This window comes from Pygoscelis adeliae, unplaced genomic scaffold, assembly GCF_000699105.1.
Source record: "Pygoscelis adeliae isolate BGI_AS28 unplaced genomic scaffold, ASM69910v1 Scaffold57, whole genome shotgun sequence".
NCBI classification, from domain to species: Eukaryota; Metazoa; Chordata; class Aves; order Sphenisciformes; family Spheniscidae; genus Pygoscelis; species Pygoscelis adeliae.
The window spans coordinates 6134648-6155585 of NW_008825615.1; the positions used below are offsets into that span (position 1 = coordinate 6134648).

General features: G+C 40.5%; 1 protein-coding gene across 7 annotated transcripts in view; it reads left to right on the plus strand.

Moving 5' to 3' along the window:
• FILIP1 (filamin A interacting protein 1) overlaps window positions 1-20938 on the plus strand; it is a 116095-nt gene that overhangs the window by 18076 nt on the left and 77081 nt on the right. For 3 of the 7 annotated variants that reach the window (XM_009333142.1, XM_009333137.1, XM_009333145.1), the window contains exon 2: window positions 15335-15475. The exons of 1 other annotated variant lie outside the window; for it this stretch is intronic. The gene's annotated coding sequence lies outside the window, so the exon portion shown is untranslated. Of the gene's footprint in view, window positions 1-6866; window positions 7019-10443; window positions 10462-15334; window positions 15476-20938 lie in introns of those variants that run through there. 3 more of the 7 variants (XM_009333140.1, XM_009333141.1, XM_009333144.1) reach the window with 3 other exon arrangements.

Below are 20938 nucleotides of genomic sequence, written 5' to 3' on the forward strand. Positions count from 1 at the left end.
AAAGGATGGAGATTCTCCTTGGCTCTCTTCTTGTCATTAATATATTTGTAAAAACTTTTTTTGTTCTCTTTAATGACAGCGTCCAGGTTGTGTTCTAGCTGGGCTTTTGCCTTTCTCATTTCCTCTCTGCACGACCTAACGAGATCCCTGTACTCTTCTTGAGTCGCCTGCCCCTTCTTCCACAAGTGGTAAAGTCATAGAGTTGTTCTTACTCCCTGTGACCCAAAATTCACTCACTTTTGTTCAAATACCCATTTTGAATCGTGCAGACAATTTGAACAACAGTTTCTTTCTATATAGTGAGAACTTAAAAGCCCACTACTGGGCTTTGACAGGGAATTGGGACATGTGGAAAAAGAGGGCAGAGAAATCATTTTCTCATCATTTTTCTGCTTCACTCTGATAGTACCTCTGACTTCTTGTGGTGTTGGTGTGGGGGAAAAAAGATCAGAAATAGCAAAAGGAACTGTTTCTGCAGTTCATACATTCCATTTTCATTTTTTGTTTCTCTGAAACTTTATACTGAATTTGACCCAAATCTTCTTCAGAGTACTCAAACCGATGCTTTTAGGTGGGATAAATTGTTTACTAGAAGAAATTGCCCAGCATAATTTCAGCTGCAGGCTCTAATCAGACTGTTCTGCTTCCAGTCCCCCTGCGGTGGAAATCCCCAAGGGGCAAAGCCTTGGCAGCAGGATGGATGCGTAGCTGTAACACCAGGGGCTAAGTGAGAAAAGCACATCCTTGAGCCTTTAGAGATAGTGTGCCAGTGTCCCAGCCCTTCTCTAGGCCACGGGAACTGATTTAGTGCTGGACAATATTGGTATTAACCTCATATTCCCATTTCTCTCCATGGAGAGAACCTAAGCAAGCACAAAGCCATCACTGAAAAAAATATCTACCAGTATGAATAAATAATATGATGTCACTATACTATGAAGAAAGCAACAAACCTAGGTTTTCTGTGAGTCCAGTGATGATACTAGATTATGTAGCCTTTGACAGTTTAAGTACAGTAAGTACCTAGTGTAGGTACTGTTGTATTTTAATTTTTGTTTTATTTTGTCTTCTTTGGTACAACTCTCCTTCCACGGGTTTCTGCAGGATGGCAAAAACTTTGCAATTCTGTCATGCAGTTCAGTGGAATCATCTGGATTCTAACTCTGAGGAGTAGCATTTCATCTGTGTAACCCCTAAAATCAAAAGTTACTTTATGGAAACAAGCCTGCCTTAAACAGCTTGCATTAAAACTCCATTGTAGTTAATAGGTCAAAATTCCCAAGGACATTGCAGAAAAGTCTGGCAGAGTGTCAGATAGGTTCATCTTAAAAATGCTGTCATAGAGCATTGCAGGCAGGAAAACATAAATTGCAGACGTTATGTTATTTTTATATATTTTCAGAGTGCTGCCAAAATAGGTCATTTGCAGATCATATAAAGGAAAAAACTTAGCAAGTTTGGCTGAAACCATTATAAGGAATATTTAGAAATTTCTTAGGGCATCTGTGAGAATGTGCTGTGTATGTCAGCTCACTGACCATGACCATCTCCTTTTTTCATGTACTAAGAAACCGTGAAATCTACTGAGAATAAGATAGTGAAAGTCAGAACAGACACTACTTCTGATGTTTTAATTACAAACAAAAATATATGGAAAATATGAATTTATTTAATAAAACCTCTGTTTTTATTTTTAGCATCTTTAAAAATGCTTCTTTTTGAACACAGAAGGGAGAGAATGGATTTGTTGATAAGCAGTCTTATCAACATAGGTATATTCTGAGTCTCATCTGTTTAATTCTAGAAAGAGAACTGGCTGATCTAAGTCAACTGTTTCAGTAGCTTTCTCTTAAATTTTCTTTGTGAGTCCTTCCTTAAAGTCATGAGGAAACTGGGAAAAATCAAGATGTTCCATCCAGATACTTTTGTGAGGCTGACACAGATTTCTCTGATCTAGAAAATAATCTGAAACTCTGTTAAGAGAGGCATTTGAAGGATTTCTGTTAGTCTCAAGTTTTATCATTGTGTTAGCAAAATATAGATAATCAACTAGGAATTAGAAATAGATGAAAATGGGAAACATAAATGTAAGCAGATATAAAATGCTATATTAAAAGTCAGGTATGCCAATTGACTTTTACAAATGTGATGTTAAGCTGGGACATAGAAGAGAAGACATACTACAGAGCAAGCTGATAACAAGACCCCTATCTAAATTTGCCTGACGTTTTTCATTAAAAAATCTAGTCTTGTATGAAGCCCAGTTGTTTACAGCTTTGCCAAACTTCAGTTGTTCAGGCTGGATGTCTGGCTGAGTCTGAATTGTTTTTGGAAGTTTCAACGGGAATGCTTTGAGCATTTCCAAGAATGAGACGAGAGAAAATTGTTGTTTGCCCATGTGAAAACAATCCCATAACCATTTTGCTGAAGAACTTTAATGTCTCCATGTTCCAGAGTGATCTACTGAAATTCAGGCAGGGAACTGCTCTGTGGTAGCGAATTGACTTTTGCCATCCCTGTAAAAATTATGCCAGGCTAAGAGCTGCTGAAAAAAGTATCTCACCGAGGATACCTGGTAGAGTTTTGTAGCTAACTTCTCAGAATAGTCCACATATGCTGATGCTGTCCCAGTTCCTCACATTTCACCTGTTGGAGCTGGCTTATGCACATGCCATTTCCAGAGAGCACGTCCATCTCAGGGTTATAAGGTTAAGCAATACTCTTCCCAAAGTTACTTCTTCATCTGATGCTACAGCACAAAAAAATGAGCTGAAGGCCCTTGGTTTTTTCTGTTTCAACAATACTTCCTCAGCAGAGCCTGTGCCACAGTGGGAAAAAATGTGTGGACAGCATGATTGCTCTTGCTGCTAGGGAGGGACACTGGGAAGGAATAGCACTGTGACAAGCCCTTGTATGAAACCTTTGTAGCTGCCAGTCAGGATCTCTTTGCCAGTGATAGGTATTGTCCATCACTTGCCGTGGGATGGAAACACTGTCTTCGGGAAGGCAGAGGATAATCAACAATCACACTGACACTTTGCCAGTGTAAATATGCTTTTATTAGGAATTTATCTGGATCTTCAGCTGACTCACTTGGAATCAGAATCACCTCAGTTCACGTTTCTCTGTGGTCTGAGATTTGTGTCACTGCTCTGCTTGGCATTCACCATTGCCTGCCAGGCGAGCTAGACTTCCCTTTGGGTCCCAATGTCCACCTCAGCTGACCTTCCAGCTGTGAGCTTTGGAAGTGATTGTCTCTGATCCCTCTCTAACAGCTGCAACAGTGCAGAGTCCAACCTCACCCATCTGCATGGCACTACGCTTCCCTGCAAAGCTGTCTTCTTAGTTCTTCCCTTTGGATTCGGGCACAGGGCAGGCTCCTGAGGCAATTTCCTCAACCTGCTTTACTTTTGTAGAAACAACTATGGCAGCTACTATTCCCATATTTTTACCATGCTCGCTGTTCCTCTTCTCTCTGCTGCGCTCCCCCTCGGGAATTCATTCCATCTGACTGTGCCATCTGTCCGAGTGCTTCTCATTTGCTTGCCCTCCTCTCAAAAATCATGGCTTTGCAGTTCTGCTGTGGTTTTGTAGAGCAATGATATGCGTTTCCACTTCTCACACTTTTATCCTTGTTTGAAAGCAATGAGGTAATGGCCATACAGAAACTGTTAAGAATTTGTGGGTGACACTTTGGCTATGTCTGTTCTCAGGAAATTAGACAATGCCAATGCTGGTTATCTGACCCTCAGTCCAGTTGTCACTGGCTGGTCATACCTACATTATTAAACTTCCTTAGCCTTCAAAACAGGTTGGCTATGTCTAGGCTGCCAACCCCTGGCTAGGTTGGTCCCCAGCCAGGGCTAATTCCTGAACCATTCTGGGAAGACCACTGGTTAGTCCGTGCCAAAATTTTGACCAAGCTCTGGCACTGTTTAGTCTACTAGTTTAGACATAATCCTCATGTCATACTCATCTGAACACATCAAATGCCTGGGATCATCTGAACAATCACATAAAACCCCTTCTGCATTATAAAGATATATTTTATTATTATTGAATCAGACTTCTCTAAGATTACAGATAGAGTGACTGCTTTCCAAGAATATTTTGAACTTCCAATGCCGGAAAATTCTAGCATTGGAAAAAATTTTGTGACGCATGTTTAAACTGATTTTTTTGAGTTGGTTCCTTAGGCATTATTTTAGTATCTCCTCTGCACACACCTTTATTTGCTTTCTGTTGTTCTGCTTCAAATGTCTGTTTCTTTGTTTTCCTTTCATTAGATGAGTTAAAAAAAAAAAAACCCAGACAATTTTAATAAAGCTCGGGGACCAATGTTTCCACCTGAACTATTGTAATTAATGAGCATAGCAGATGATACTTTGGTCAGATGAGTCAAAGCTAATAACACTTCATTGGGTCTTCTTAGTTCCTCATGGACAAACAGTGCTTAGAGCCACAGGCACAACTGTGCACAGGACTATCTCCATTTCAAAAGGAAACATGTGAACAAGAAAAAAAATGCCAGCAAAAAAGCTTATTTTAACCATATGTGGTTTTGGAGGACTGTCTTTTATTGAACAGCAGTTCAATGAGTAACATAAAAAACTCATACAGGCAATTCTAAGCTCTGTCAGAGAAAAGAATAATAAGAATTTCTTGATGCATCAATGGCTAAACTGTAAACAGCCAACAAACCAACCAGAAACTCAAATAACCACTTTGAACCCTTGGCTTCAGCATAATGGAGCACACAACTTTTACACTGTGGGAACATCAGGCCATGCAGGGCTTTCTATACTGTTCTATGCAGAAGTAGAGCATTGGGGTTTGCAGCAACTCGTAAGGATTTGATGCCAGCTGAATCCCTTGGCCCTCCTCTCCTGTGAAAGGACAGTGGTGGTGCCTTAGAGCCCCAGGAGCTGTTCCTTCTGTTAGTGAAGCAGAACCTCAGAGGCAACTCCGTCCTGAAGTGATAGCATGAAGTAAAAAAGACCACCCCGCTTCTTGCATAAGTTTCCAATGCCCCGTGTACAATGCATGTTTTGTTAAAATTAGAAATGAATATATCACAATTTTAAAGCAAACCAAAAGGACTTTTATCTGCCAACATCCCGGTTCAAATCCTTCTCCAAGAGCTGATGAAATCATCTGACATAAAGCAGAGCAGAGGTTGCATTCTTTACAGAGCTTTGAGTGATGCATATTTTACCAACTCATCCATGAGAAAGGGATTCCTGAACAAAATGGCTAAGTGAAAGAAGAGATCATTTTAGAAATATGTGGAATTTTAGTTGTGACAGGCACTGTGAACACTGCTAATGATTTCAGATATCAGACTATTTGGCAATTAAGAAGCAATTCAATACACTTTTAAATTGTAGCTCTGAAAACGTAATTTATGTTTACAGTACTTTTATCTTAAATAGTCTTTCTGGCTTAACAAAAATTTGGATACAGATTGTTTAAAAACTTGCAACTCCGGCACTAATTCAGCTGAAAAGTTTCTGAGGAACAACTGTTACATCAATAAACATGAATCTCTAAATATATGTAAGATTAAGATCCTTGCTGTTCAAGATATTCACCTTTAATTTTAGGCGCTTGAGGCATGACTGAAAGCTTAAAAATATTACTGAAAAGAGTGCTGTGACATCTGAGCCATGGCATGCAACTCATTCACATGCCCAGTGACACAAACAGCATGCTCTGCCCTTCTTTCTGTCCATGGAAGAGTTGATTTTGGATTTAATCTAAGGGTGAGGCAAGTGCTTTTGAGATAACATTTTGCAGTTCCCTGCTGCTCTGTTCTTATTTGCAGGCCCATTAAATACTGTTTTGCAAGAACAGATTTCTCATTTGAACTGCTCAGTAATGACAACAAATTTTTGTGGTTTAAGAGTAACATAAGCCAATTCCAGAGCACCTGCTGGGAGATATTATGATTTTTGTGTACTTCAGCTGAGGATACAGTTAGCTTGTGTTGCTGCGGGGTATGAATTACAGTTTTTCTTCTAAAAATAGAAGTCTTTTACATTTGGACAATAAAGGAAACATAACATTTACATTCAAAACAATTCAATAAAAGCATCCACGGTGAGATAACAGTACGTTTTTCATGTCAGAACTACAGTGGGATAAAGAAGCCTGCTTTCAAGGGCCCCAGCCAAGCCATAGTAATTTAAAATAGCTGAGCGTCAAGTCCTTCAGTTTTAGCTCCATGTCCTGTCACAGGCAATCAGATGAAAAGAGAGAAGTTTACTAAATTAGTAGTAAGCCACCGACTAGTTTTCCCAAGGTGAGGTTTAAGCCTTGCCACTCTCTCTGTGCTAACCCCTGCAATTCAGTCAACTGCAGGGAACTCCACAGCATAATTTGTGGCAGCTGGGGACTGCATTTGTGCTCTGCTCTGGGCAAGCAAACAAACCAACCAACACACGAACCAGCGGCTGAAAGCAGCTAGCAGGGGAGAGCAAGTGCAGGGCAAGGATTTGAAACTTCCCCTGAGCCCTCTCCCTACTTCCAGCTATTTTCAGTTTAAGGGATTGCCCGAACCTGATGTGGTTTGTCTGATTAGCAACCATAAATGAGTATTTCTTCCAAGTATTTCTACTTTCTCCCTCCAAGCCATGTTAACTTCTGCATCCACAGACAAGTTGTTCTGCAGATCTGCTGTTCAGTGTGCGAAGAACCACCCCATTCTGTTTGTCGGTGGAGACTGCTTCAAAGCCCGTGTAAAGCAAAAATAATCAGCCAAAGAGAGCAGGTGCCAGGACATGACAGGAACATAGACTAGTTTTCTACTAGAACTCTGTGGGTTTGAAAGATGTCAAAGTCACCCACCTTCCTGGCTTCCTTCCCAGACACAGCCAAGATGGGAGGCCGTCAACGCTGGAGCCCTGCGGAGCCCAGCTCCCCGAGCTGCGGATGAGCAAGGAGGGGTGAAGGCAAACGCTCTCTGGCTGCTGCGATGCACAGAAATGATCTGATAACTCCGGGAGATTCTTGAGAACAGGTTTGCCTCTCACAGCAGATGAATAAAAAAACCCGCACATGAAATTGTTGCCCAGGAGTCTAGTCTAGAATTAGCACCGTAAACTTTCTGACCGTCCCTAGACTGTTTCTCCCTAATGTTTCAAAGCACAGAAACCAGCAGTCCTTAGGGAGGCTCTACTATACTTATACCAGTCATAACGGAGACTTAAAACCTACAGTGCTGGAGATTCCTTAGTGAAGCCATCTCTTGTACCTGATAAACAAACCTGAACAAAATAATGTGGCCCATTAGGATTTTCTCAGACACCTTTCAGGGCCCCGACACTTCTTCGTTGACTCACTTGTGAAATAAGTTCATGATCTTTGCCTTTTCAGTGTTCGGCAGCTCTGCGTAGGATCTGCATGCAAGACACCATGGTGCTTTTGTTATGTGAATAAGTGTCTGTTAGGAATCCCACCACAACCACTAATTTATTACATATAAACAGCAGAAAAGTTACGAGAAAATACAGGCTCCTGTTTACTACCAACCTGGCCTACCATCACACAAGCACATTTAAGTGCTGTGTTTTGGTCAGCTCTTGCTGAGCGTAGCAGCCATGCTTAATTTATCTTATCTAAATCAATGTGCTGAGTAGTTACCACTTTCACTGAACATGGAGATGATTTAATTTATGGATTGGTGAAATCAGTCTATTTACACAGTAAAGCACATATTAAGCATTGAGTTAAAAAAAGCAGAAAATGCCTAACCACCTTGTTTTTTTGCATGAGCCTTTAAGAGTAATCTGTAAATTTTCAGCTGAAGATTAGCATAATTCAACATGTTACTGTTTTAGAACCACATTGCTATTTTTACTATAAAGTGGCGGAAAAGAGATCGGACATCATGCTTTAAATTAGTAGGTGACACAGTGATTTATGTTACTTTTAATGTGGGAGGAAGAAGTTAAGAATTAGCAGTCTGATGGCAAATAAATCTTGACAAATCAAAGGAGTACTTTTTGAAAAAAAAATTGAATTATTGATGTGTAAATTCAGAATCTAGTGTCAGAAACTACATAACTTTTCTTCGGAATATGGATCAGTTTTCTCTTAAAAATAGCGAGGACATTTCCCCCCATGGATGAAAAAAATGTTTCAGAACATCAGCCTTCTGAAAACTCATCAGTCTCCATTTACACATGACCAATTTGTTCCTGAAAGAGTTCAGAGCACCTGGACAGTTTCTGTTCAAATCAAGGACTATTTTTGCTTGAGACAAAAGTAACAGTTTAAGGAGGAAATGAGACTGTTTGATGTATATACATCATGTGGACTGCTGAGGTAAATGAGGAACTTGAAAAATGCATCTCTCTTCTGATTGAATCCTTAAAAATATATAAGGGGAATAGAAACAGAGGCTATGATGCAAATCACTAGCATTGTCAGAGTCAAAAGTGCAACTGTGATTGCTTAGTTGAGAGAAAAAAGTGTAAAGGAGGCATGAAGGAAGGATGTTGAATAAGAAGAGGCTGGAGAAGATGGATGGATGCTCCTTCACAATGCATGAGTGAATGCGCATATGGTAAAAGCGAAAGGCAACAAAATTAAAATGAAAAAATACATGCAAAGCTATGTAGACAAACACATATGTAAATGGGTGCTTGATTTTCACCATGTTTGATTAAAACCAGAAGCTTAGAATGCTTTCAAAAGAATTTTTATATAAGGTAGGAAAAGACATTATAAGTCAGTAATTCAGGTCCTAAGCCATCCATTAACTGATGACAATGGAGAGATGTTTTCCATTCTACTGGATCCTTTCTTCCTGAGCATCTAATGCTGAATCTGAAGAGCTGAAATCAGCATGGTTCACAAGAAACTGGTGAGAGATTTTTAACTTCACTGGCTAAGAAAACAAACTGCTAATAACAAAACCAGCAAAACTGATACTAGGTTTATGAAGCCAACTTAGGTGGGAGTAGAGTGAATCAGATTAAGATACTATTAATTACCATAAGATATAATCTTATAGTAATGGTTTGGGCATCTTCATAATATAATTTGCCTTCACTGTGCTAGTACACTTTATATGAAGATAGCGTGCTGGTATTTCTGTCAAAATTTCAAATAGGAGCTACAGGAAAGTGAAAATATGCGTAGTTCCATCATGGTCATAGTTTCGTCCCATTCGGGCAGGCTCTCTGTATGTGTATGTGTATGTGTATGTGTACGCATTTAGAAAGAAATACCTTTTGTAAATGATTGATTTTTATGTAAATATTTTACTGCTTTTGGTGAAAGTAGATTTTTTTCCAAACTATTTTTTTTACCCAAGAAGTTTTCTGCTTTGTAGAAGTTCATGGGTTTTTACTTCAAGCTCAGCATAAGCAATCTTTTAAGCATGAAAAAATTGAAGTTCTATAAAGTATCTCCAAAACCAGACGGCTCTGTTTTTAACAAAATGTCTTTCCTCTCACGTGTACAACCCATGCTATGACCAAAGTAAATGAGAAACAATCATAATTCTGTTCCTTTGGCTATATCTTTTGGATACCCTCCAACATAAAATGCATTAGCACAAAAATGTACTTGTCCTTAATTAATTTATAGCTTAAAGCAGAATACCATAAATAACAGTTGAACTTCAGCTGCAAAGGTTTAAAGTCATGGATAAAATATTGTATAAAATTTGTAATAAACCTTAAACAGTGCTAGAGGACAAGTAGAACTAATTATCAATAATCTTAGGAATTTCAGTGATGGACAACTGAATGTGAAAGATGTTTATTTTGCAATACATTTGGGTTCTATTGAATTTATTGTCATTGTGGAAGAGAAAGTTATTTAAGTTTTACCACTACCCTGAACAGATACACTTACTAAGCTGAACTATTTCGTTGGGGTTTTTGATTTGGTTTGTTTTGTTTTTAAGTATCTTGAAGCATATAAAGTACGCTGGTGTATCTTGTTCTGAAGCATGCATGGTTGAAGGTTACAGAATCTGCATGATACACTATAGCTTTATACAGGAACACAGGACTGGAAAGGATTTAAAAGGTCATCAAATCTATTGTCCTAATATTGCAGGAATCCCGTTTTATAATCCCCTTCATAAACTTATCAAGTTCCACTGTGAGTGCAGTTAGGATTTTTGCTGCTGTTACTCCAAGTGGAAAATTGTTCCCAAATCTCATTGCTCCAAGTGAGAACCTGTTTCTGGTTTCTAGCACAGATTAAATTCTGGCCAATCTGTGCTGATGGGTTCCCTTGCCAACATTGTCATTTAGTTTAAATGGCTCTCCCATCTCCCTGATGTTTGTCTCTGTGATATATTTATAGACAGCAACTGTATCCTTTAACAGCCTTTATTTTGCTAAGCTAAACAAGCCAAGCTCTTCATTCTGTCTTCTCACATGATAGGTTCTCTATTCCCCTGATCATCCTAGAAGTCCATCTTTGTACCTGAACAAGTCTGAGGTAATGTGCTACAAATGACAAAGTACAAGTCTTGTATAATAGCATAATAAAAGAAACCATAGCAAACAGAGTAATAATTTCAGGCTTGCAAAGATATGCTGTGCCAAATATTTAGGAGGTTGAGTAAAGGTTTTGAAATCGTCTAAGGGGATCTTTATTAGAAATAATGGGGATTTTTTCTAAGTTGTTGATTGAAATTGCAGTATAAACGGGTTTAGGGTTTTAATCAAAAGCTGGGAAATCAATGAAAATTATGATTTTGTTGAGACCTTCAGCCAGCATAGTATGCAGTTGATTAGATTTGTGACAGTGATCATTGAAGAAATGAGTCTGGCATTTTGAAAGTTTGTTTGACAATAATGACTGAGAAAATTCCTATGAACACTGTAGAGTATGTGATGAATCTTTCCTGGAGAAGCCATAATTGCATTCACACGTTGTCTTTAAGAAATTTCAGTGGCAGAGTTCAGGGGGCTGGTTCCCTGGAGTTAGCTCTGCAGAGTGCTCCTGATGGTGTGAGCCACTGGAAAGCAGAAGAGAATGTGGGGACAACTGATCCCACCACCTCCCAGGACCACAGGGAAAAGGATATTTGGTCAAATCCGTATCCCCTGGTCTCTTGTGTCATAGCTTCTTGGAAAACTCCAGGAAACTCCTGACTGCCAGCTGTTAAGACTGTGACAGCAATCTTCTTTGCCTGTTTTACTTTTAATCCTTACCGAGCTGATAGTTTAATCAAGTTTCAAGGGGAGCTTCATACAGAAACTTTTTCCCAGTTGTGCTGAGCCTGCCGTCCCAGCGCTTGGGGCCACGATCATTGGAGTGTAGGATTCCTGTGTTACTGTGGAGGAGAGACACTGCTGGGTTGGAGAGGGGGCATTTGTTTTTCTACAATCCTTCTTCTCTCGGAATAAGCACACTGATTTCTTTTTTAGCTTTTCTCTGTCCTGTAGCATAAGGAAAAAAGAACTTTTGTAATATGCTGTAGGAAAAGAGAAGCACAAATTTAAGCTGGTACATGCACATACGAAGATCAATGAAAATGAAAACCTTTTAAAATACAAGCAATTTCTTAAGCAAGAGCAAAGGGGAATCCCAACGGTGATTACAAGCAATTAAATGCACAATTAAGGAAATACATGTCAGGGCACTGCATGGGTGGCTGCTCCCCGGGGGCCTGGGAACAGAGTGAATCCCCACAGGGACTAGTGGGCTGGGGGCAGTCCCACCCCTGGGCATTGGGCACTTCCCTGGGGATGGGGATGGGCCGAGGCTGGGATGGGCCGTGGGTCCATGAGTGGGCCCGGCTTGGTGGGGCCCATGGCCGGGCAGGGCAGGGCTGTGGGGAGCTGGAGACCGGCCCTGCTGCGGCAATGCTGGGGCAGGGGCTGATGGCCCCAGGGGGGCTGACATGGGTTCCTGGGCCCTCAGGGCCCTGACAATAGAATAAATGGAACTGTAATTCTAACAGTCGTCATCAAGTAGTTGATTTGATAGTGGAAGCCGTTGCACACCACCTGCCCCCATGGTGGCCTGTGGGCCGTGGGAAGTAGGTACCCCTTCATTCATCCTGAAGCCTTCTCCAGTGATGCTGGTGGGGCGTAGGGTGCTTGCCAAAATCAGCTTCACTTTGTGTCCTATTCTGACTAGCTGTGCATAGCCAGACCTTCACAGTGCCCCACCAGACTGTCCGTCCAGAAGGACTTGCCCTTCTTTGTACCATCCCCAGTGTGACAGCTGGGGCTTGGAGCTGCAAGGGAGTGAAAAGCGGCTTCAAAAGCTCTTTGCTTTCCCTGGCTGTTCCTTTGAGGGTCCTGGGAACTGTGGCTTGTAGCTCAATGGGAAGATGGGGACTTTCATCAAAGCTGTCATCAGGGTATCTTGGCTAACATGCCAAAGAAAACCTCAGCTTTCCTTCTGCTAAGTTTGGTTCCCTGATCCGTGGTGCATCGGGGGAAAGGGGGCATGTGTATGTGAACCAGGAAAGCTGAGAAGCTTTCACCAAAACAAATCTACAGAGAATCAATAGCTTCGTATTACTGCTCTGAGAGTAATGAACAAAAATTATTCTATTTAATGCATGTGATTAAATGGCATGGAAAAAACAGCCCAAGAGGCATCCTGCTGTGCAAAGGGCTTGTGATGTTATTGTAGCCCTGTTAGGTTAAAGTTGCTAGTGAGGCAAAGTCTGCAAGAAAAGCTGCTTCCTTCATTAGTCTAACGGGTGATTAGGAGTGTTTCTGATGTACCTGTGTGATGGTTGTGAGTGAAATACCAGCTTTATTCAAGTCAGTGGCAAAATCCCATGGGCTTTTCAGTGCAGCACAATGTTGTATAATGGAGAGTATTTTAATGAAATACAGTGATATTCATCCTGACTGTTTCTTTTGCTCACCATATTTGCTGTGGCATCACTTAGTTAAAATGGAGAATAAGACATGTCTAGGCATAAATATTATCTCAAGATATTTTACAGTTTAATGAAGAAAAAGGTTTTCCAGAGTAGTGTAAAACATCTACCTTATCCTGCTGCTTGGTAAAACATCAGAGGATCTAACTTACTCAAGTCCTGTGTTCCAGGATGTCTCCTCTTGGGAAGATTTAGGTGTAGTTACTACACTTGTAAGATGACTTTAAAACAATATATAATGGAAGGAAAGTACTCTTAAGGGTCTATTTTTAAACCATGTCTCCTGTGAACATTTCTGCAAATCATGAACAGCGCCACTTTTTTTGCATTCAGTACATCAGATTTTAATCTCATTTAGACTGATGAAAATCCAGAGTAACTTCTTTAAACTCAGAAGATTCAAGACAAATGAGGTCAGAATTTGACCCATTAAGCCTTGGTCCACCCTTTTTGTAATCTTAATAATTAGTATGAGCTGACTGACAGGAAACTATTCTTTGTTTCTTATACTTTGTGAATTGCACTGAAAATGAAGCTCTTCATTGCAAAAACATGGCTCACTTTCTTTTATTATTTTGATAGTTGCATATTGACTTTTAAAGACAATAGTCTTGATCCTTCCTCTGTTCAAATTAATGAGAAAACTGTCACTGACTTTTTTGAAGGAAAAACTTTTTGTAGGGAATATACAAAATATCTCTACTTAATTCTTGTAAACTGTCATGCCAGATGTGATTCAGAGCTTGTGGATATAACAGTGTGATAACCTGAATTATTGCACTTGTAGGAAATGCTTTCTACTATTAATAAATAAATAAATAGATGGATATTTGCTCAATTTTCTCCTGGAACTAGCTGTTCAAGACTGAAGTTTCCGAAACAAAATTTCAAGAAAATTAAAGTATTTATCAATAAAATAATGTGAGGTTTTTTCCTGTAAAGCCAAGTTTTACTTAATGTGTTTGCGCCAATTTAACTGTGACTACAGCTAGTTAAGATTTCATTATTATATGTATCCTTGTGTTGTTCATAATCCAATAAATCTTGTTCTTTCAATTCAGAGCAAGGACAAGAAAAATCTACAAATACCAAGTTGGTATTTACTATTTTGCAAGAATTCACATACAGTTTGTTAAGAAATAATAAGGAAATGTGCCATGCACTGTTCTAACTGCTATTAACTTAGACACCGTAGTAGTCCTGCTTTATTCCTTAAATCTAGTATGACTACATTGTTGTCAGGAGAACTATATAAATGATTTAAAAAACAGTCAGTCTGTAGAGTTGAACAAAATTGTTAATGTTTTCTTTAAAAAGATCACAGCTTTCCAGAACACCATGTTAGCCTTGACCAAATGTTTTGCCAAAGGAAAGACCTCCACGGTCTCACAGCCCTCAGAAGCTCTCTGGCACCACCAGTCCTGCCACTGAGCCTGCCTGGACACATCACTGCTCAGATCCATCGGCTCTGATCTTTCCATGCTAGCTGTCTCTGAAGTGGGTTTGACCTACCAAACTTTGCTTATACCATAACTGTGCTGCATGGTTGAGAAGATCAGGGCAGAATTCAGGGCATCCACAAGGTGGATTCAAATTCTGTTTGTTCATCCAAACAAATCGAACGCATAAATGAGCTTTTATCAACATGAGACCTCGCCTCCCTCCAGAGTTACAGCTCTGTTCCCCATATGCCCTGCAACACCCCCAGCTTTCCAGCAGCAATGCTCCCAGTTCCTTCCATGTCTGCTATACCTCCACAGTATTTGGAGTTGTCGCCGCGTCCCCAGCCTTCCTTTGTTTGCTTTGTGGGCTGTGAAAGAAACTGCTCTGCAGCTCTTGCTGTGCTGCAGATTGCCCAGCTTGGCCAGCTAAGGGAGTCATGCATCCTTGCTGAGCAGCTAGAAGTCTGCAGACTGCATGCAGCGTGACTAATAGATGGGCCAAGCTGGACATGTTACTTCTCTGCCGTCATTTCGTCATTTCATTGCATTGCATTGCATTGCATACATTCTGCAGAACTAGTCTACTCAGTGAGGAACCAAGCGCATTACCTACCAGGTTTTTCCTTCCCTCGTTACGACTGCTTTTTTTTGAATGGAGGGGCTTACTTGGTGTTGATTGCTAAATTAAAGCAGAAAGCTGTGACTTGTGGTACCAGCTCTTAGGAGGCAGCAGGAGTGTGAGGTTTTACCACCTGGGTTGGTATACTGTATCATACCTGCAAACACGTCGCCTAGTGTATTCTCGATTCTTTGGGTCGCTGTGCTCTGCCATGGCTTTGGAGACACATGGATAAAGTCAATGGGAATCTCTAAATTAAAACATATAAGTATTTTCAAGCCACTTTAAGTCTGGCAGTCTGTGTTTTCTAACTGGCCTGCTGGCTGGCAGGCAGAGCAAGCAGAACATGCTGCTTCTCGCTTTGTCCTCGCGTGCAGCTCCTGAGCCTTATCTTTTCTCTAGGGAGCAGCAGGGACCCCAGTCAGCCTCGGGTGGGAGCAGCAGAGCAATGGCACAGGGACACTTCCATCCTCGAGTACCTCCTCTCCCCTCCGGACCTAGATTCTAGCGAAGCCCCCGCTCTGGAAGCATCCCTCGACACAGGTATTATTCCACACAACAAGCTGTCCGGCTGGCACGCAGGAGCTTCCAGGTGGAGCCATGCTCCTAAATTAATAACATTCAGGAGATGCTGTTGCAATAGCAGGGCTGGAAAGCAACACTCGAGCTTCCTGCAGATGTCAGCTCCAGGAGGTGGCCAAAATGACTTATGTCATTCTCTTGTCTTTCAAAGGCTCATCTGAACTGCAGAGCTGTCAAAGCCCTCAGGGACTGTTGAGGATTACCAAGGACATCCTGAATGTACATTATTTTCCCTGAAATTTTTTAGCGTAATGAGTTAATAATAAGCATCCTGAGATAATGAGTTAGCGTAACGAGGAAGTCTTCAGCAGGCACCAGTGACTTTTATGACCATGCTGGATGTCTCGCAATATTCGTCTGGGATTTTTCCTGTCTTTTAAAAACCCCATTGCTATTATCACATTGGTTTTACAGTAATCTTTATTTCTGGTTTTAAAATACCTCATGGTGCTGGAACATACTTTGAAATTGTGAACCCAGCTCAAAAACTGGGAGGCAATCACTAACTGATTTTATAAAAATTTCACAACTTTAAGCCCAATATCATATCGTATTTTTAAATGTCTGACTCATTTGGAAAGCTCGGGATTGTCTATATTAATTATGGCCCCAGAAGATCTATCTCAACAGTCAGAAAGCAACTCCATTTGTAGTCAAGGATTGCAAACACAATCTTCCTGGAACTGAAAGTTGTACATTGTGCAATTTTTATGGCTTGTATAGCTTTTCTATTTTTAGTTGGTTGAAACCTGCAATACATCATATAATCCTCCTTAAATTATCATTCATAATGCTAATTTCCATTAACTTGGCATAAATAATTTATTTTCTTTCTTAAATTTGTATAGTTACTATTTTGCCTAACAATGTTACACAAACAAAACTTTAGTTTTCTCTGATACAAAGTTGATGTGAGTACAAACTGCTAATGATATTTTTCTAGTTATGGAATTTTTAAACCAAATTAAAAAAAACTCCACAGTCATGTGTTATGAAGTCCCATTACTGTTCCATTACTTCAACAAACCATTTATTTAATCCTCCACTTTCATAGGCATTTGGAAAAGTTTCTCTGAGGTTTGAGAAAGCCTAATAAAATTGCACTTTTCAGCTTTTTTTTTGAAGATAAAATAGGAAGAACAATTCTGGGGTTTTTTTTCCTTTCTAGAAATGCATCTTCAAGGTATAAGAGATCAGACAGTGACAAGTATTTATACAGAGCTCTCCAGCCTTGCTTACTTAAATAGAGATAATGTCATGTATTTGGCTACTTGCAGAAATTGTTTGTGCAACATTCCTTCATCGGCTGGCTGAGCAGAGGGCAGGGGAGCTAAGCCTGCTGCTGGCACACCAGTTCATGATGTCTGTGCCATAATGCTAAATGCCGGGTTCTGACACTATTTGTATTTTCTAGGCTTCGCTAACCCTTTAATTACAATCCTTTGTCCTCGACACAAATACTTATTTCAACAAGTCCGAGGTTTGTCGAATACTCAGTGTTTGCTGCTTTCTGCGGGGTATGGCCAGGTGATTTCTAGTGCCTGGAAGGCCGGCGCTACAGCCAAGCCATGCTACCACGCTGGCATGTGCTGCCTGTGGTTTTTCTTCATGCCAAAAAGTAATAACATTTGTATCAGTAAGTACAATTATAATAAAGATTTTTTTTGCAAGCATGACAGCTACCTTAGGTCAAGCACGTGGCAAACTCCCAGCTGTACAGAGATTGACTAAATATGGCCATTTCATACCAGGTCAGTTTTGCAGTCCTAGAGTCGACAGACAAACTGCTGACTGATTTTTTTTTTTTTTTTGTAATTTATGCTGTTTGTTTCGCATGCAGTCAATGATCTTGTACAGGATGAATTCGAAAGATGTAGTAGGATACCAGATTTTGGAATTAACTTCGAATAAATGAGTTACAGAACTTAATATGGAGGCAAATAGTTGTTTTGGGTTTTTCCTGAGTTTAATAATTTCTCTAAGACAGTGATATACAAATCCTAAAGCACTGTGCTGATAAAAGAAAATCTGAAAATGTAACTGAATAGAAATGAACATGAACTGATGAATTTAATTTCATTTCCTAGCTGATAAATATTATAATAATAAACAAATATATGTATTCCTCAAATTACATTTAGTTTAGCACAGTCTTTCAGGTGTGAAGATATAATATACTCTTAATAATTCAGTAAGGAAATATTTATTCAACACGAGGACTTTGTCCTGATTTTTCTGAAAGCCTTGTGAAGTATTCTCAGTATATATACAGCAGAGGCTCAGCCGGTTAGTCTGAGCTTGCTTTTTCTGGACGACTGTTCTTACCAGTCGGCTACTGGGTGCTCTGGAGAGCTGCCCTTTAACTTGCAGCTGGGCAGGTCCGAAAAAACCTCTTTCACCTCTGCAATTCCTGCAGTGTGTATGTGGACAAATACAGTAAGGAAAAGCTCTTATCTGTGGCCTATGCAGTGAATATTAAGAGGAAAGACGTGGTGCTCAAAGCTCACTTAGACATTGTCACTAGGGATAGAAACCCAAGTGAGGTTTATTCTCACTGGGAGTAAAACAGTATGTGAAATGTGAAATGAGCACATGAGAATACTTTCTGTTACATCTTCTTTCTTAAGATAACTAGATATAGCACCTTAATATGACAAAAGGTGAATTTGCATCCTCATGGGAGGAAAACTGGTTAATCTTCCTTTTCCCAAGCCGCAGGTGAGAACCTAAAAAGCAATAACAATACCATTTTGAGCAATTCAGAGACAAGAGGAAAGATTAGGCTTTTGACCGTAACTAGCGTTTACACTGAAGAAAGCAGCTGCCTGGGCAGCGCAGGGTCCGGCTCGCTCCCCGTGGAGCCAAGACGTGACAGAGCTGCCAACAGCGACCGCAGCAGGTCCTTGCCAAGGCCTTGGGTCCACCACACATGCACAGGAGAAGCAGCCCAAAGTAATTTCTCAGTCTTCCTAAACTTCCTTGAAGGCAGCTGAAAAATATTTAAGCAAACAAATAAGTAATGCTGAGACATTACATAACTGCTGGGTCAGACAGTTTTTCACTAAATAAAGAGAAACAGTCATTTCTCTATTTATATGCTGCTTTCTTACCTGATTTCTTACCTGGTTTACCAATCATATACCATCTGTACATGCCTCCCCCCATTTTTCTTTGGATGATGACCAAACTTTTTGGCATTATTGTGAAAAGTCAAATCAGTCTTTTAAATTTGTATTGAGAGACCCAGTGATGCCTTAATATTTAAAGGCACCCACCAATTCCCTTCAGCAACACTGAGACCCGCATTGCTTTTCTGTCATCCACCTCCTTATAGGAAATAGGAACTTGAAAATTTTGCGATTATATTTTTTCAGATTTACCTCAATTATTAAAAATGAGTCTCTAGTTTCACTGGCTCTAACTAAAAGAAAGCTAACATAAATCCATTGTTTATTGCCATTTCTTAAATTACTTGTTTTGGGCAATAATGGCCAAATTCCCCCCACTTTTCCTCCCAGGAAAGGGAGTTCAGCACAAGGAGTTGTGGCTGGAGAGTCAAATGAGCTCATTTCTCAGTTATGTAGCTCAGTAAGGGTGAGATTTTTGACTCTTTTCAGTACTTTTTAGAAGTACTGGTTTCTCGCTTCTGGTTGGCCAGAAGTGTCCCTGCGGCAGCGGTCTCTGTACTGATGGCTTGTAGAAAATCCATCCCAACAGCACAAGCCACTTGAGTTTGGGACTTCATTAACACAAAGTTGGCGGGATTGGTTATAGCAGGGACTGTGAGGGGTCGACACAGTCCCACAGCCTCTGTCATGTCCTAACATTTGCCACCAAGTGTGGCACTGTGTCAGATGCTGATAAAGAGGTGCCAAACACCTGCTATTGCCTCCCCGCCCAACAGCAAAATCGGCCTTTGTGATGATGCATTTATAGATCCAGCGTGAACAGTCAGCTTACAGATGTGCCCAAATTAGGGGCACAGCCTCTTTAGAGAGGTCAGTGGTGGCTCAGAGGGGCAAAACTGAGACCTCTCAGCACATCCCAGGAGCAGGATGCAGCGGTGTCCTCCAGCCATGTCCTCTCACAGGGAGGCTAGAGCAACACCACTCTCTGCCCAGCACCTTTTTCCATGGAAAGAAAATCAGGGGATGCTTTCCCTGATAGACAGGAGCCATGGCGGGCTTCAGCAGTGGTCACTGGAGCTGCATGACTGAGGACAAGGACAGGCCTGAAGTCTTAACATAGCCTCAGAGAGCTTGGGCTCCATTTCAAAGACACTGCAGATTATGGATGAAACCTAAACTCCTAGTTCAGTCACACAAGTGAGATACTTAAAGCTGAACAGTGTGAATTTGTGCCAATGCAGATGATTTTATCTTCATGTATGCTTGTAAAACACCCACTCTGTTTGTAGGAGCTCTTTTTAATATCTTTCCATGGCTCTGAACAGAAATTACTTTCTAAGAAAAGCAGCTAAGAATTTTTTACTCTATCCTAGTGGGAAAAAAGAAAATTCAACCTTTTTTAAAAACTTAAGTAAGGTAGGGTGTTTGGTTAGTTGTAACAAGACAAACACAATTCCGTTAGATTTTATCCCTGTTGAAATTGGATTTTAAGAAGTCACAGACATTAAAGCAACTTGAATCTGGCAGCAGGTAATTTTAGTTATGTTGATGTGAGACCAAGCCCATGCAGAGATATTTACTTGCTTCTTCCTTCTCTCTTCCTTCCCTACCTAAAGTAGCTATGCTGTGTTTTCAGCTTAGCCTGACTTTTTGCTCTGAACTAAAAAGCCAGGTGAAGGTTTGAGCAGATAAACATTGACAGGCTGTTCAAAAAAAGATCAAAAACAGCTCAACCTGTAGATGCAGGATAAGTCTTTAACTTCATTCTTTTCAAGTGAAGAAATTGTCTAGGGATTTTGAAACCAAGACATTAGAAGAGGCACGTAAATATGGTTTCTGTAAATGAAAGCTATTAAAGCGGGTAAGGCCATTTTCAATGCCCAGGTGAGCTATCTGCAGGTTTTTGTGGTGCTTCCTGTCAGTGTGAAGGATTGGTATTATTTAAATCAGTTAGGCTGACATTTATTTCTCTACTTTCTTTGCCACAAGTTCTGAAGTCAGTGGAAAGCCTGCAGGATTACTGGGAAATAATGACAGTCACTGGGCTGGCACTGCCAGGAATGAAGTAAGACTGTTTTAGTTTTACTTCTTTACAAACAGTCATGACAAGTGAAGGCCAGGGCTTTGAATAATGCAAGGGCCACTCTGGAGCCTCACAGTGCTAGTCCTCTTGTCAGTGACATGAAGCAGAAGAGCTCAAAGTTTGTGCCACCCAACCCAGCAAAAGCCACTAGAAGCCTGGTGTGAAGTGGGGATGTTGTGCAACCTCTCTCTCTGCTTCAGCTGCCCTGGCTCT